The 15,507-nt window shown below is 43.8% G+C and overlaps 1 protein-coding gene across 11 annotated transcripts in view; it reads right to left on the bottom strand.

Moving 5' to 3' along the window:
• The window catches only part of ATXN1 (ataxin 1), a 255,766-nt gene that overhangs the window by 81,240 nt on the left and 159,019 nt on the right, over positions 1–15,507 (bottom strand). For all 11 annotated transcript variants that reach the window (XM_041118334.1, XM_041118340.1, XM_041118339.1 and 8 more), the window contains one exon: positions 13,174–13,297. The gene's annotated coding sequence lies outside the window, so the exon portion shown is untranslated. The remainder of the gene's footprint in view (positions 1–13,173; positions 13,298–15,507) is intronic.

The following is a 15,507-nucleotide window of genomic DNA, read 5'->3' as shown; positions in this document are numbered from 1 at the left end:
GGAGAAATTCAGCAGTCACTAAAAACAGGGCCTGCCAGGCATTAAATGTGTATAATGAGGACAAAGAGAGAATTTCTTCATGAGAACAGGAAGGCTCTTCCACTTGGGATACATGGGTAGAAGCCCCACAGTGAGAGGGAAAGAAGGAAGCTCTAAATTTGCATTTACTGCAGAAGTAAAACGTGAGCAGCGTGGAGGGGAAGGAGCACAAGAGTTTTGCCAAAGGTGCCAGGAAAGATTCAGAGCTCTTTGTGGCAGAGGAACTCAGCTCTGCACAGAAGAGGAGTGAAAACATCCCAGGAATATGAGAAACGTATGTTCAGAGCAGCCAGAAACAAAACCATCACCAGGATTTCGAACTGCAAATTCAATCACAGCCCTTCTAGTAACACAACCCATTCTACTGAAGAACAGAGAGAGCAGGATTCGTGCTCCGCGTTTCTGCCACCCCTCCGAATTCATCTGTCTCTGCACCATCTTCCCTCCGGCACCCTCCAACAGCCCAGCCTTGCTCCGCATCCTGCCACACTGGCCTGGACCCTGGGCAAGGGCTGCCACGGCCCGCTGGATGCAGTGGTGGGTCCCAGTGTCAGCCACCACCAAAGACAGTTAGCAAGGGCAGAGCTTGGCTGCCTCTTCCCCCTCGGTGTCAGCACTAACTCATGCCTCTCACCTCCCCTACCTGCTGAGTTTAGCAACGACAAAAATATTTGTAGGAATTTAATTGCCTTTGAGATTCCTACTTCCGGCCAGATTTGGTGGGAATTAGCCAAGACACTCAAGTGTTATGGGAGGGGGGGAATGAGGATGGACAAGCAGACAGACAGACATCATCACCACCACCACACACACCTCACTTCCTTGGAATCCAGGCTACAAACACTCAGGCTCTGGAGCAGAAATACTCATGAAAACATTTCATAATGCTTTACCAAGGAGTGATATCAGTATCATTATCTCCATTTTATGGCTGCAGCACTGACTGGTCATGACACGCCTCAAGTCACCCATCAGACAGTTTTTCCATCTGGCTCTGCCACTATGTCTCCTGACTGGAAGTCAGTGACCTACCGGTAGAGTCATCCGAAACTGAAGGCTGCACGAGAGGGAAGGGCTGCAGGAGTTAATATGTGAATATCTCAACAGCAGCTAGTCTCTTTGCAGACAGGAAGGGAAGGGAAGAATTTTAAAGGTACAACAAAAACCAAGAAATGCAATTCTCCTTCCAAAAGGCAACATCTGCCTCCACCAGGTTCAGTGGACTAGGCGTTGTAGATGCATTTCATGAAAAGGCAGCATAGGACAAGACTGACTGCAACCAGCATACACCACAGAGGTGATTGCTTAAATTAAGAAACAAGCCAGAACCAAAACAGAAACCCAAAGAAGTCTGAGCAAGGGAGAAGGTGGGATCTGAACTCCAGCTTTCTGATAGGGTATCTTCTCAAACTCCTGGGGGACCCACTCTAAGAAACCCACAATGTTACCACTGCACTTCAAATTTAGCCATGCTTAGCACTATTCAGCCAAACCTTACGAAGACTAAATTTTTACCATTTTCCTTTGTTCCATTCGCATGTGAAAGGATAAAGTAATTGGTAATCAGTCAGGAATCATTTAAATGATTCCTTATTTATTAAACAATGCAATTTCTCTTGTCTTATCTGTTAGGTTTCAAATTTTGCATACCAGAATTCTCACCAAGGGAAGAATATTCCTATCATTGCAAGTTGAATCTAAAAAAAATTAGAAAAGAAGAAGACAGGAATTATTGAATTTACTTTTTAATGCAAGAAATGTTATGAAAGAGCAGCATGAATTACCATTTTATTTCTCTAATTGCATATCCTCCTCTGTATCTCCTCCTTCCTTATTGTTTTCAGGTGAAGATCAAGGATACAATTTCTCCCCTGCTCCACCATAAAACAGAAGGCAAGTAATGAGCTCAGCAAGACTTGACCTCTGCCATCAGTCTCCTACCTGCTGTCAGCCTGTTCAACATCAGCAGGGTAGAAACGCCTCAGACTGGATACCGCAAACTCTCCCACACTGCTGCTATTACTAGTCTCAAGACTGATGGTCCACACAGATAATTACATTTGTAGTGACAAACACTGCTTGACATCAAAGTTTTTGCAGTGTTTGTTTTGAGCTGCTGCATAGCTACCACTACAAGTTTCTGCATATTAATGCAATGTCAAAAAAAGTACCATGTAGTGATGTCAAGACACAGCATTGCCCTCATTTTGTGACTTCCTTCATCAAGGTACCAAATTCTCCTTCCTGGTACACCTTTGAACTACATTAAAATAAATCAAGTGAAAAGATGCTGTCAGAAAGGGAAGACTTTCAAGAATGCAGTGGTTTGATACATGGGAATGGTTCCCCAAATGAGTGCCCCTCCCACTCTGCTGCAAGCATGACCATACTGTCTGCTCTGATCAGGCAGGTAGGCTGGATGAGAGCCATGTGTAGCATCTTCAAGGGTCAACTACTGTTTAGATAAGGCACTGGTCTGACTAAGAGCCATGAGAAAGCCTCCTACAGTCTCTGTTCCATTAAGACAGTTTACAGACAAACAATCATCAATCTGCAACTCCTCGTCCCCCACACCATCTTTGCCAAAACAAAAATGGAAAGACAAAAAAACCCACAGAATCGAAAAGAGATGCTTTAATATGACAAATCTTTTCTATACCAGATCACTTGGATTTTCCAGCACAATACAGGCACTGAGGATGAACTCATGTGAGTGCAATTTCAGTTTCAGCTACACCGATACCATACCAGCTTTGCGCAACCATAATCAGATAGTTTGCCTTGCTCTTTGCAACATTTTGAAGTCCTGAAGGAACGTTTAAAAAGAAATGCCTTCATTGAGCTTAAACGCATTATGCCATAAGCCTTAAAATACCAACTGTAACTCAATTAAGGACCATTTATCCTGCTCCCATTTGCTTTCCTGAAGAAGCCATCACCGCTGCTTTACACATTACCTTTAGCACTGGTCTCATCAGACAACAGGTTTTGTGTTGGCATGGTGGTTTCCCTCTTTGACCATGTATAAACACCATTCCCTACTGCTTCGAGGCTCCAGCCCTGACACGCCAGACAGCCTTAAGAGCATGTACAGGTCAACAAGCAGGCTCAGGGCTCAAGTTTGTAACAGAAAAAACAGCTACTACAGGCCTATGGAGGCCACAGGGTGCAAACGCTGGGATTCATCCCCTGCCACTAGCCGTCCAGTGCTCCTTCATCTGCCGCTCTCCACTTTCAATCCCAATGCAGTTGTTTCAGTGAACAAAGCTCTTCCTGCTCTTTCAAACCATTTTTATGCACTTAATGGGTACAAATCTGGGAGGAACTGGGAACTGCCAGTCCCAATCTGACCAAAGAGCAACATTAAATCTGCAATACTGATTGAGTTGTCCTGTTAAGGTGTTCCTGGCAAGACCTTATTAGGCAGCTTGAGTGAAACCAGTAACTAATAGTCATAATTTAAAACTGATGAAATACCTGCATTACAGTGAAAAGTTATCTACGTATTGTTTTCATGTGTGGTTTATACAAAACAGACTTCCTCTAGAAAATGCGGAGTACAGCTCAGTCTGAATCTAGCCTGTCTTATACATGCTCCAGGGGTGCAGAGCCAGCACACATCCCTTCGCAAGAGCAAAACACATCCTTCTAGTACTAGACACACTAAACCAGTGTTTACACACTGATCTGCTAATAAGCAGACCCGGGAATTCCAGAACACAAGATTTATATTTATTACTATTTTACATTACCACAGAACATGCCAAGTTCGGGCACTTTAAATTATGAGAGCTGCTATTGCACATTCCCTTATCAGTCTTTCACACAACTGCATTACTGAAGCATCCTGATAAAAATGTCTGAAATGTCTGCTATGTTTTAAAACAGCAAACTCTTCCTTTTCAGCTCTGACCCAGCCATTTCAGTCAACAAAGCTCCTTCTACTCTTTCAAAACAATTTCTACTCACTTAATGGTTGCGATCATACTGACTGTCTGGGAAACTGCTACTCCCAAAAATAATACAGCACAGCTATTTATTCATGGTACTGGCTTGACGTGATATTTTGAAGACTACCATTTCGCAATATGGAATGAAACACGGACATCCATCTTTTGACAAGAGATCTAACTATCACACTTCAGGCTTCATACGCAGAACATTAACGCACCTTTTAAATGAAGAAAATCAGGAAACGGTGCAACTAAAACAAACAACTTGCCAAAACCAGCATACGTTTTTACACTTGCTTTTACATTCCCAGGCTCACTAAGATCAATGTATATATAGATAGGCATGTGTGTATACATATGCATTTACTCTCAACTGCATTTCTCAGGAAGGTGCCAGTCAGAGGAAGAACAGTCACGAGTGTAAAAAGCCATTTCTACTATAACGAGCAAAAATAGTTTTATTTGTTGTCATTTTGGGGTTGTCGGGGTTTTTTTAATTGTTTCTTCTAAAAACCTGTCTTCTGTAAGCTCAGTGAATGCCTTTGAAACAGTATTTGATAGCAAACTTACCTGTATTGCAATAGTTACAGCTCCAATTGAATGTTAAAACACCATATTATAAAAGTCATCTACCCCTCCACTCATTTCACACTGCAAGAATCCCACTTGGGAAGGAAGAAGAAAGGAGAAGTGGAATGGGGAAAGCACAGCTAATTAGTGAGGTTTCACAATCTAATTCAACCTGCCAACCCATTTTTCTGCCAGTCCTGCACACATAAATAGGATGAAAAGCAGAAAGTCCAAGTTCTTCACATTTTTATTCCTCAGTCTCACCATTTCTGATTGTCTGCCTGGGTACTTGTGTCCCCTCACCCCTCCCTCTCCCTTGAAGCTCCAGACCACCACCTCCAGAACCAGGGAAGTCATTCACATGCAACAAAACAAAGAGGACAGAAGACACCTAGCAGCACATGTTTTTCTGAGAGCAAGGCAGCTACGGGCAGTTAGTTGTTCAAGATCTTCCCTAACACTTAGTACCCTCACTGTGGTCCCAGCAAGCCACCCAAGGCTGAGTGATTCTTGACAGCACATTCAATAAAACTCCAGGAAATACCTGTGCTGCACAGCCACATGGCACAGATTCAGGGGCTTGTGCTGAGTGGGCTCAGACATTTATAGGGTACACTGCAGGGCAAGGCTGTACAGACACACTTGTTTGACTCTCACCAGTGTCAGGCAGCACCCTGCTCAGTCTAATTAGCATAATCAGAGAAGATGTAAGGGGAGAAGCAGGGCTAATTAACCTGAGCAAAGCACCTTCTCAGCTTGGGAATCTCTGCATGGGACTTGGACGCACAAATACGCGTACCCATCGTGACTGAGCCTTTCTTACTCCCTGCAGTCTGCAGGTATTTCGTTATACCCAAGAACTACTTACTGCTGAAGCAACATGCCATGTCATCTCAGAGAAGAGCGGGGGGACTCCTCAGGTCTTAATGCTGCTTTTTTGAAGCGAAGAACCACAGGGGTCTTACAGATCGATGCATGATGCTTTCTCCCATTGCATGTGCTTAGGCAGGTAACTCAACAGCCTTCCTTTGCATAATCCTTTTTGAGACAGGAAGATCCTATTATGTTTGTCATGTATTTGTTTTTTCTATTTCCTTGTATAGCTTTCTAGGTAGCTGAAGAGAAGGAGAGGAAGAACACAGTGCTAACAGTAGTTTCACTACTTCACTGTACCCTCCCCATCTCAAAATACTCTCCAGATGGAAAGAGTTTATTTGTAAGTAGGCAAGCAGAAGGCTGACTGAAGAAAAGTGATAATTACATTAGAATAATAACAACAAGAAAACCCAGAGCTAATGAAGACTGCCAGCTTCATTTAATTTGAGAAGAGACTTCACCCTATAATGAAGACATATAAAGCTCTGCAGCTCACTCACCCTTTCTACAAATGTCATCAGGAGCAGTAAGACTGCTCACTAAGCCAAACCCCTTCAGTTGAACTGGTTTGACTGGTCAATGGTAACAAGAAGGAAATGCTTGTACTTACATCTCCTTGATCACTCTGCAGGCTATCCCTCAGGTTGAATAAAGATAGTTATACAAACATTTTAATGGATCTAGTAAAAGTAAAAAAAGAATCCTGGTAATTCTCACCGTGAATCTAATGGACGTGTCTTAACTCAGAAACAAGTTACGAGGACCTTCCCACCTCAAACAACAGCAGTAGATAACACAGACTGAATGACAGAGAGACATTATTTTGCCTTTTTTCCCCCATAACAAGCTGATTCTTTAACAAAGTCACTTGCAGTGCATGCTTTTACAAGAAAACAAATAACCAACACTCCTTTCCAAAAATGTAAAATAGACCCAAAGCACTTTAACTGTGAACATGAGAAGTGTTAGCTTCTCCAGTGCTCTTCCTGTTGCTCCACCGAGTGTCAAACTCACTTTTACTTCATCAGAGCTTCATGTTACCTGAGGTTTCTTTTTGTGATCTATTAGCATCAGAAATGCTAAATCAAGCTGTTGAGAAGAAAGGTTTTATCTGCCAGAGACAAACTCCTGGCAGCTGAAGCCTTAAAGCACAATTTGCCCGCTGCCTCCATTGCGGACACCTCTCCATTGTAAGGAATCTCCATAGCTCTGGTCACAAATGCCCACCCATCAGGGAAGCCAAACCACATTTTGCCCAGCTTCTTTCAACTGGCACAGCTTTTGTAATGCTTTAGCAGGATTCACTGCAGTCCAAACATTGAAAGTGAGACAAAGGGAATTTATAAATCACCACCCCAATTCTGACTGAAGGTTGCCTGGAACAGAAACCCACAAATAACCTTCCTCTCCTCATCTAATGCAGCCCTCACTGCCCAGATTTCTTTTATTACTAGTGCAATAACTTGGTAATAACTTGCACTAGTGCAATAAACTTCATTTGCCATAGTGGGGAGGGTTTTTCTATTATTTAAAGAGCTGCTAGGAAAAGCCATTAGAAATAAATAAAGGACTACAGCATCTCAGGTTTCCTTAGCCTGTCTATAGTTCTGACACCTCAACAGGGAAAGAAGCTAAGAGCAATCCTAGCAACTTGCTTCTTTATCTTCTTCCTCTTGACCTTTGTGCCATCAGGTGCCTCTGAAACATTCATCAATGTCTGCAGCTGGAAACACCAATGCCAATTAACAACTAGAAACATAAAACTCACTGAGAAGGAACACTGACAGTATCAGTGACAGTTTGTGTAAGACTATCTAATACTCCTTCCCAACATAAGCATCCACGGTCAATGTGCCTGGCAGGCTGCAAACAAACCTGGAATAAATATGAATGAACAAGTTGTTCAGAATAGTATTCTGCTACAAAGGGCGCATGATCCCTTTTAATTAACCTACCAGGAGCAGCAGCCTTTCCTTTTGAATGCGCGCTCCAAACAGAAAATGGCAAAAACCCTCCCCTCTAGGAGATCTTAATTTATATTCTCTCCCTGCTGCTGCTGCCACCAATATTATCAGCTTTGAGAGAAGCATCAGCAGGCTACTAGATACTGTTAGGGTCATTGTAGGCACAGTAAACCAGCTCACCAGTGATGCTCACTAACACAGCAGTACAACAAAGCAGCAGTGAAACAGAGGAGAGGCAGAAGAGCAGCAGCAGAAATATTCTCATAGGCAAGGGACACCTGTGTTTTGGTCAGCTTCACCCCAGACACAACTTGCAAATATTAGAGCAGCTTTGGACCAAGGAGTGCTGCAAGCAAGGACTTGAAGTTTCACCAGTCGACACCACTGAGTTAGAAACAAGAGCAACCATAAGCTACACTGTTGAACTACAGGAGATGGTTTGCTCTCATGGACCACAATGCCACCACCCTGGTATTGTAATCATTAACAAACACATTCACCTGCCTTCCTTGCTGTGTTTACTCGCTCCAATGCACTAGTACGGTCTGGACTTCTCTAATGCCAAATCATGAAACAAAGCTGACAGAGAAAAGCTGGGGCAGCAGTTAAAGTGGCTGCCAAAGAGAAATCTGTTTGCTCAGGCAAAAGCTGTTCTCAGTCCAAACATGGGAGTCATAATCTTAAAGCCATTTGCTTGGAAGACAATGAAGGAAGGCAGAACAGACTGGGAAACTACAGCTTGCCACGGTAAGAGAAGAGAACAATCTTTGTGCCCAGATTTCTTTGCTCTGCAGGGTAAGTTTTACAGAGCTGACAACCGGTAGCAACATGTAGTGGCCCCAGGCATCATGCCTGCCTATCAAAGACTTGGATTTTAGCCCTGGAGAAATTACAACTTCTCAGTTCTCTGGAAGCTGTATCGGCTGAGAAGAAAGCAAGAGAGTAATGAATGACCTAACTAAAAATTATTTTAATACACAGATTGCATACTGTAAGCCATAAACTTAGGGGTGCAGGGAGAACTGGGGGAAGAGAGGAGGAGGAAGACATCTTGTATTTGACAGGAACAGCACAGCCACAAATTACAAAAGGCAACCAAGTGGGGCTGCTACAACAGCAAAGTCATCTACTGGAGTGCTAGGGGCTGGGACACTGAATGTAAAGTGTGGATCCAGCAGATAAGCCCTGGAGACAAATAAGGAAGAAGCTCAGCAGTCCAGGCTGGAAAAGACAGCAGGGAAAAGACAGGTTAGGAAGTTGTGAGTCAAGGAGCCAGCCAGCAGGAATGTGGAGAAGAGAGAGGTAAATCCAAGGAAGCTGCACAGATGTGAATAAAAAGGCGTTTGGCCCCGAGTCGGTCCCTGAGCGCTGGTGTCCTACGGCCTCATCACTGCACATCCTTCTGCAGGACTCAAAGCCACCCTGGCCACCTCTGCTGGGTGGCCGAGGCAAGCAGACACATCCCAGCTCTCACGCGCTGTCCGCAGGTGCCCGTACACTGACCGTATGGGAGATCCCCCGCCGCCGAAACAGCTCGGTTGCTGTGGGCCCCCGAGGCAGGTTTGCTGCCCACGCACTCAGAGGATGGCGGGTTAGGGGCCGGGAGAAGGGGTGAGCCAACCTGATGCACAGAAACACCCACCACCGCCCCCTTCGCTTCTGCACAGACACAGTAGCTCTGCTGTATTTCTGCAACATCCTTTTTAATCTAATGTTCATCAGTTAAAATAAACTGCCAAACTGAAGGCCCAGAGTTACGGTCAGAGATTTTTTTTGAAGCCCTGCAGGAGACCTAAACCATTTCAGCTTCCTCTCCCAAATGTCAGCCTTGAGCCGTTCTTGTCTGGCCAGTGGAAGCATGTGACGTGAAATAAAAGCCAGGAAATAAGACTTTCTGAATAAACATTTATTTGGTGAGAAATACTTCTGATTTTTGGCAGAGAAATGTCAGAAACCTGAAGCCCTATGTATAGCATGCCTACAGAGTGCAATTTCTATTTAAAGGGAAGCTGCAGCTGTCTGTAGCTCTTAATGAAGAATAATGCCTGGGAATAAATTACTGCCATTTCTAAGAGACATTTCTCAAATGACAGCGATTCTTCCCTTTTTCCCTCTCCCTATAAATACCGAGTGGCATGCACTGGGCAGTTATTTGGAAGAATGGACACACACAGCTCTCTTTTGTCAGCAGCCTAGTAATTTCCGTAGAAAACCATGAAGTGGTTTAGCATACGGATACCAAAGCGATTCAAAAGCGAAGACGTTCAAAAACATTAAGGCTGCCATCTGTCAAAACTTCCCATCGCGCTCTTCCAAGGTGTGCACAGCTCATCACTGAACAGACACTGGGCATCGCTTCCAACCGTGCCACAAACCCAGCGCTGAGGTTCAAGGCGTGGGAGACAGCCGCTCACCCAAAACCACCGTAAAAGGCTCGCTAACGTTCAATTTTCATCACTCGTGTGTGCCTCCTCTCCGAGGGGCTGCCGCAGCGGCAGTGTGGGCAGGCGGAGAAGGTGATGCTCTGGGGAGAGGGTGTGCCCAGGCTGCCGCCAGCCTGGCCGGGCGGCTCAGAAAGCGGCACTGACATCAGCTCCAGGAGCTCTCGCTCCCAGCCCCACCACAGGTCCAGGTGCCAGCAAAAACAGCTGGCAGCCAGAGGAGTACAGACGAGATAGGACCGGGGTGAAAGGAGCAAGGAGGGCCAAGGAGTGGAGAAAGGAGGCGGCAGCAGCTCAAAAAATGGGATGGGACCGGGGCTAAGCCTTGGGCGGCTGCAGTCCCCAAGACCCTCTCCAGGGTCAGCTCTTACGGCGGCAGGTTCCCACCAAAGGCGGGCACGGAAAGCCTGTCGGAGCGAGAAGCGGGGATGTTTACTATCCTGCCATCTGCAGTTTGCCCAAAATAACAGCTATAGATACGAGATCAACTGGAGATGTTTCAGTTATTGACACATACTGGATTTAGAGATTTATTTTCCATTTCCCACAAACTGTGCCAGAGGTTTTCGCATAAGCACAAAAAAAAAAGTGAAGAAATGCCTGCGAGTGAGGAACACGAAGAGTTTATTCATTGCTCCTGTCAGAATGTGTTTGTGCTTGTGCGGCTACCACTCCGAAAAAGCTGCGACGTATGTTTTCAGGATGGAAAAAAACCCTCAGGATACCTAAATACTACCAGAAAATTACAAAACTGTATGCTGGAATTTGCAAGGTACCCCCCCTGCGAGAGCAAAGGAGCCTCGCCTCGCTTCATTTTTACCCCTCGCTAAGTGAAATAAACGTTCCTCCTTAACAAATCCTCCTGACGTCCCTTTTTCTCTCTGCGAAAGAGGAATATGGACTCGATTTGTACAAGCTCTGCTATTCCAGAAATGTGCTTCATCCGAACGAGGAGAGCGAGAAATTTGTACTGTTTAGTAAACAGGCAGTTTCTAGGTGGATACAAGATGCTGGTCCCAATTTACTGCCCCCCTCCCTCCTCACACCCCCCTTCCTCTGAAATTTGCCTGGGTGGCAGGAGGAGGCAGCGGAAGGGATGGGAGCAGCTACCGCTTGCAATGGGAAAGGTCTGATTGCTTTCCGCACATCTTAACGTGACAAGACCTTGCAAACACTCAGGGAAGAGAGAGCAGTTATTTTTCAGTAAAATCATTATATGCCGGCATTTCCTTTCAGCAGAAACACCATCCCTCCTCATCTCTGGTATTCTTGTCTCCCCAAGAGGATAAAGGAAAGATGGGAGGGGAGAGGAGGAGCCTGGCCGACCGCCTCCTTCTTGCAGCACTGTCCTCCCAGCAGAAGCCAGGTGACAAGACGCACTCTCAAGAAACCTCTAAAGAGCTCTCCATCACCTACGAATGACTCCCCGATGCCAGGGTGAGAGCCGTTCTCAAGAGCACTTTCTTTCCATCTGTACCTGGTGAGAAGAGTGCTGCTTTTTCCGCACAAACCTGGGCTTCATGAGTGTAATTCGGGGGTTTGGCACCACAATAGCAAACCACCATGCTGCACTTTAAGTGGGCTCATTTTAAACCGTTTAGGACAGGGCAGAATGTAATAATCACAGAAACAGCATCTTTGACAGATACTCCATCCCCTGTAATGGCTGGTGATTGCCTCCTTCTCTCATGCAGTTTATCATCTGGCTGATCTGGCACACTACACACCTTAGAGGACCCAGGGAACGCTCTCCTTGGCATGAGGTGGTGCTGCTGTTGCAATCAGGGGAGGTAATTGCAACATCTCGAACAAACATCTCCTGTTATCCCAACAGCTTTGCATGCTAGGACAGTTTTTTATTATTATTATTATTTAAGACTGCCCTCCTCTGCTCTAGGATGTCAGCGTGCAAAGTAAGCCCTTGTGGTTTCAAAGAAGCCTTTCAAAGTGTGGGAATAAGCTGATATGGCCACATCTGCTTGGTTACATAGAGAGTGAGAAGCTCCAGGTCTCAGAGGCCCCTTATTCATCTTAATGAGTTACTAACTTGGCAGCTTAGTGGTACTAGTAACTAACAACTCCAAATGTCAGCTTTGTTAACTATTTCACTGTAGATCAAAGCATGTGGGAAAGGGGAGAGATGATGAAGATTTTTCAGTGTCTTCTCTAACCTTTATTTTGCAAGTGGCTCTTGGGAAAGCTGCACTGCTTAGACTCTGTCTCAGTCTGCTGCCTGAACCCAAAGGGAAAAGCAGAGCAAAGGAGAGCATCCAAATTTCAGGGAGCTAGACGGCATGCCCAACAATCAGAAAATATATTTATACTAAATTCATGGAAAGTGCAAAACCTAATTTGCTCAAACTAGAAGAATCTGCAGCTGTTTTATCACTACTAACATCTTGAAGGACCACTGTGTACTTTCGGCATAAGGATTTAAATACTAACTTACATAATTTTTAAATTCCCATGGTTCCTTCTTAAAACAAAAATAAGGATTATTTTCAAACCTGGCAGGCAGAGAATTCTTGTTTTCCTCTGTTTGTGAGGATGTTTACATTTGATCTTAACACATTTGCCCATTTCAACCCAGAAAAGCAGTGGGCTTCATGAGAAAAACAATGACCATAAAAATATTTCTGCCTTCTCTTTAGCCATCCCTCATGGGAACAGTTTCTTTTATTAAATGCTGCAGCTGGATCAGGGTCTTGGTTATATGACTGTGTTTCCCTCTGAAAGGTGTGCTGCTCCAATTCCCATGAACACAAACCTCCGAGAGGAGCATTTGTATTGAAAATACTCAAACTAATACAACAAACTGATCAAAGCAATAGGAGTTTGGAATACCAGGCGCAAATAACCACATTTGCATTCCTCTAATTTGAAAGCGGCCAAATAATTTCAGCCATTGTATGAGCATGTAGAAAACTCCTGAATCTGACCTGTAGATTGCTGAACGGTTATCCATAATACTCTTCATTCTTCTTAGGTTACACAGTCACAAGCCCTTCAAATGCAGGCTTACATATTTAACTAAAAAGCAATGGTAATGTGTTAAGTAACTGCGGCAGTCCAAGGAAAAGAAACCCAGCATCTTTCCTTAGATAACACTATTCTGCCCTTGAAGACATTAAAAGAAAGAAAAAAAGAGAGAGGAAGAGAACTTCAAATCTGGCTTTGCAGACACAGCCAGACACACCTACCTGCCTTTGGTTTCAGCAAAGTGAAAAGATGCTCGGTACATCACAGGAATGGGAGCAAACACTACAGTGCAGATACCACCCCCCCAAAAGACACAACTGCAAGCACACGTTATTGCTGCTAGGAACTCACAACATTCACTATGTTCTTCTTCGGGGAATTCTGGATTATCCTTTAGCATGAAGATTTTTCACAAACTGCCGGATTGTTCACAGGTCCTCACTGGCTTTCCTCTTTCAAATAAAGTAAGATAGAGCTGTAAAAGAAAAGCAAAACAAAGTAAGAAAGGAAAGCAAGGAATAAAAAGAGGAATATCCATAAAGCTGTTTAGCAAATGAACAATTGATTCCTACATCTCCTTGAAGCAAATGCATTTGTAATGAGCTCCCAGGATGGCGATTCCAGTACAGAGTGAGTGTACATCAAACACTGATCTAGGATAGGAAGAGTCACTTGCTCTGTACTTCTTATTACCAACAATTAAAACCCAGTTCAGAGTTGCTGAGGCAGATACATAATTAAAATAGTTCTTGGATACTTCTGTTGCCATAACAAGAGGAAGAAAAAACTACTCAGGGTTGTTGTTTTGAAAAGTGTCTGCAAACAGAGCCCACGGTGTGCAGAGAGACCCACACAGGAAGTTTTTTCTTCTCAATGAACTCCTCTAAGGGGACGCAAACACCTATCTATTTCTGTGGTTATCTGTAATATTGCAACGGAGGAGTACTGAAACCAAAAATACATACACACACATACTTGCTATTCCTCAGTAGGAAGTATTTTTCACATCTGAGATTTTTAATATCGTGCAGTTCTTTCATACTTTTTTTTGGACAGAATTTCTTTGTGGACCAACTCTTTATTTTTTTGACCTACTGTACAAGGTATCAGACTATCCTCAGCCTTTTTACCGGGGTCTGGGAAAACTGCTGCACTTCATTTTATGTGAACTCCGCACAGAATACTTAAAATAGAGTGTGTATTTCCACAGGGCCCAAATTGAACACTTTTTCATTCAGCCAGGTTCCCATGGTCTACTTGTGCTTCCTAAATTCTTAGTTTCACTTTGTGCCAGAAACCTTTCCTATCTTCTTTACATAAGGCTCCTCAAACATTTCACATGTAATTTCAGCATTCGTGCACACGGATCCCATCCTATCAGTGCTATGGTGGAATCCATGTCCCTGAACCGAAAACACGTGCAGGACAAAAGTCTACACCTGAGACAGTGCAAGCTCTCTTTACTTTCAGTGGAGGAAACTAGGCAATCTAGAAAATGATTAATTTGACCTATCTTAAGCATCTGCTTTAGGACTGAATGAATCACTCTCTAGAAAGGTCTGCTCCTCTCCCTCCATAAAGTGAGTCTAGACACTGAGCTCAGATTAGATGGCGACAGATGAATGCAGATGAATCTCACCCTATGTGAAGACAGGAAACAAGTCAGACAGATGGACAAGAGCAGTTCATGGGTGAAGAGCAGAGGGAAGGCAACACAATGATAACTATTCAAAAAAGTTTACAGCCCTGACACAGTCTGTTTTGATTGAACATACAAAGCAACACAACAAAACCTTCCAAAATGCAAACCAGTATTTGCCCAGCTGATCCAGCTTTGGTGTAAGACTACTCCAGTATTTACTGGCTGAGGCTAAGCCATCACAGAGCAGCCTCCATGAACCAGCATGCAGCTGGCTGGGACTCTCCAAGGTGTACTGGCAATGATGATGATGACCACTAGTCTCAGTCACATGTGTCTTTGTCCTCTCCCTGATGGATTGTAGCAATGCAAGATACCTGTTACAAAAGTCTTCCCAGCTTAAGAGACTCTGAGCTGGAAGTACAGCTCCTGTGTGACAGAGGCACTGCAACCTCAAGATCCTTCAGATACCCAGGCCCTGGCTACACTTCCAGGAATTTGGTCAACAGCTTCTCTCCTCTACTAAAATGGGACTCTGCTGCTTATCTGACAGAGGAGCATACCATCAGACATGATCTCACAAGCTTTTTAACTTTAGAAAGCAGACCAAAAAGAGAAAAAAACCCCAAACCTATTTTTAAGTCAACCCTTAAAATTTTGCTTAACCCAAACCAATTTATTTTCAAGCCATTTATTTTTTCTTTAAATTATGTGAATCTCAAGATTTAAAAAAAAAAAAAACCACCCAAGGTCAAAATACGCAAAACATTTTGTTTCTAAGTGTTAAAATGAAACACTTCAGCATTTTCAAAATTATTTCTGTTTTTTTCCCCAATAATCTGGCAATCCAAAAATCTCCTAAAAATTCCATTTTTTAATCTTCATCTCTTGTCATTCAACATTCAGGGGAACCTGAAAATGGGAGTCCAAAAAACTACGATAAATATTTAATGTTAATGCCAAAATTAGATGGCTTCCAATTATTTTTAGTAAGAGTAGGGAAGTTTATTCCATGCAGACCTTGTCTCCCATACCATATACTGCAG

The sequence above is a fragment of the Aquila chrysaetos genome, chromosome 18, assembly GCF_900496995.4.
Source record: "Aquila chrysaetos chrysaetos chromosome 18, bAquChr1.4, whole genome shotgun sequence".
NCBI lineage: Eukaryota > Metazoa > Chordata > Aves > Accipitriformes > Accipitridae > Aquila > Aquila chrysaetos.
Note: the sequence above shows the minus strand (reverse complement) of the source record. Positions and strands in the feature narration are given on the sequence as shown.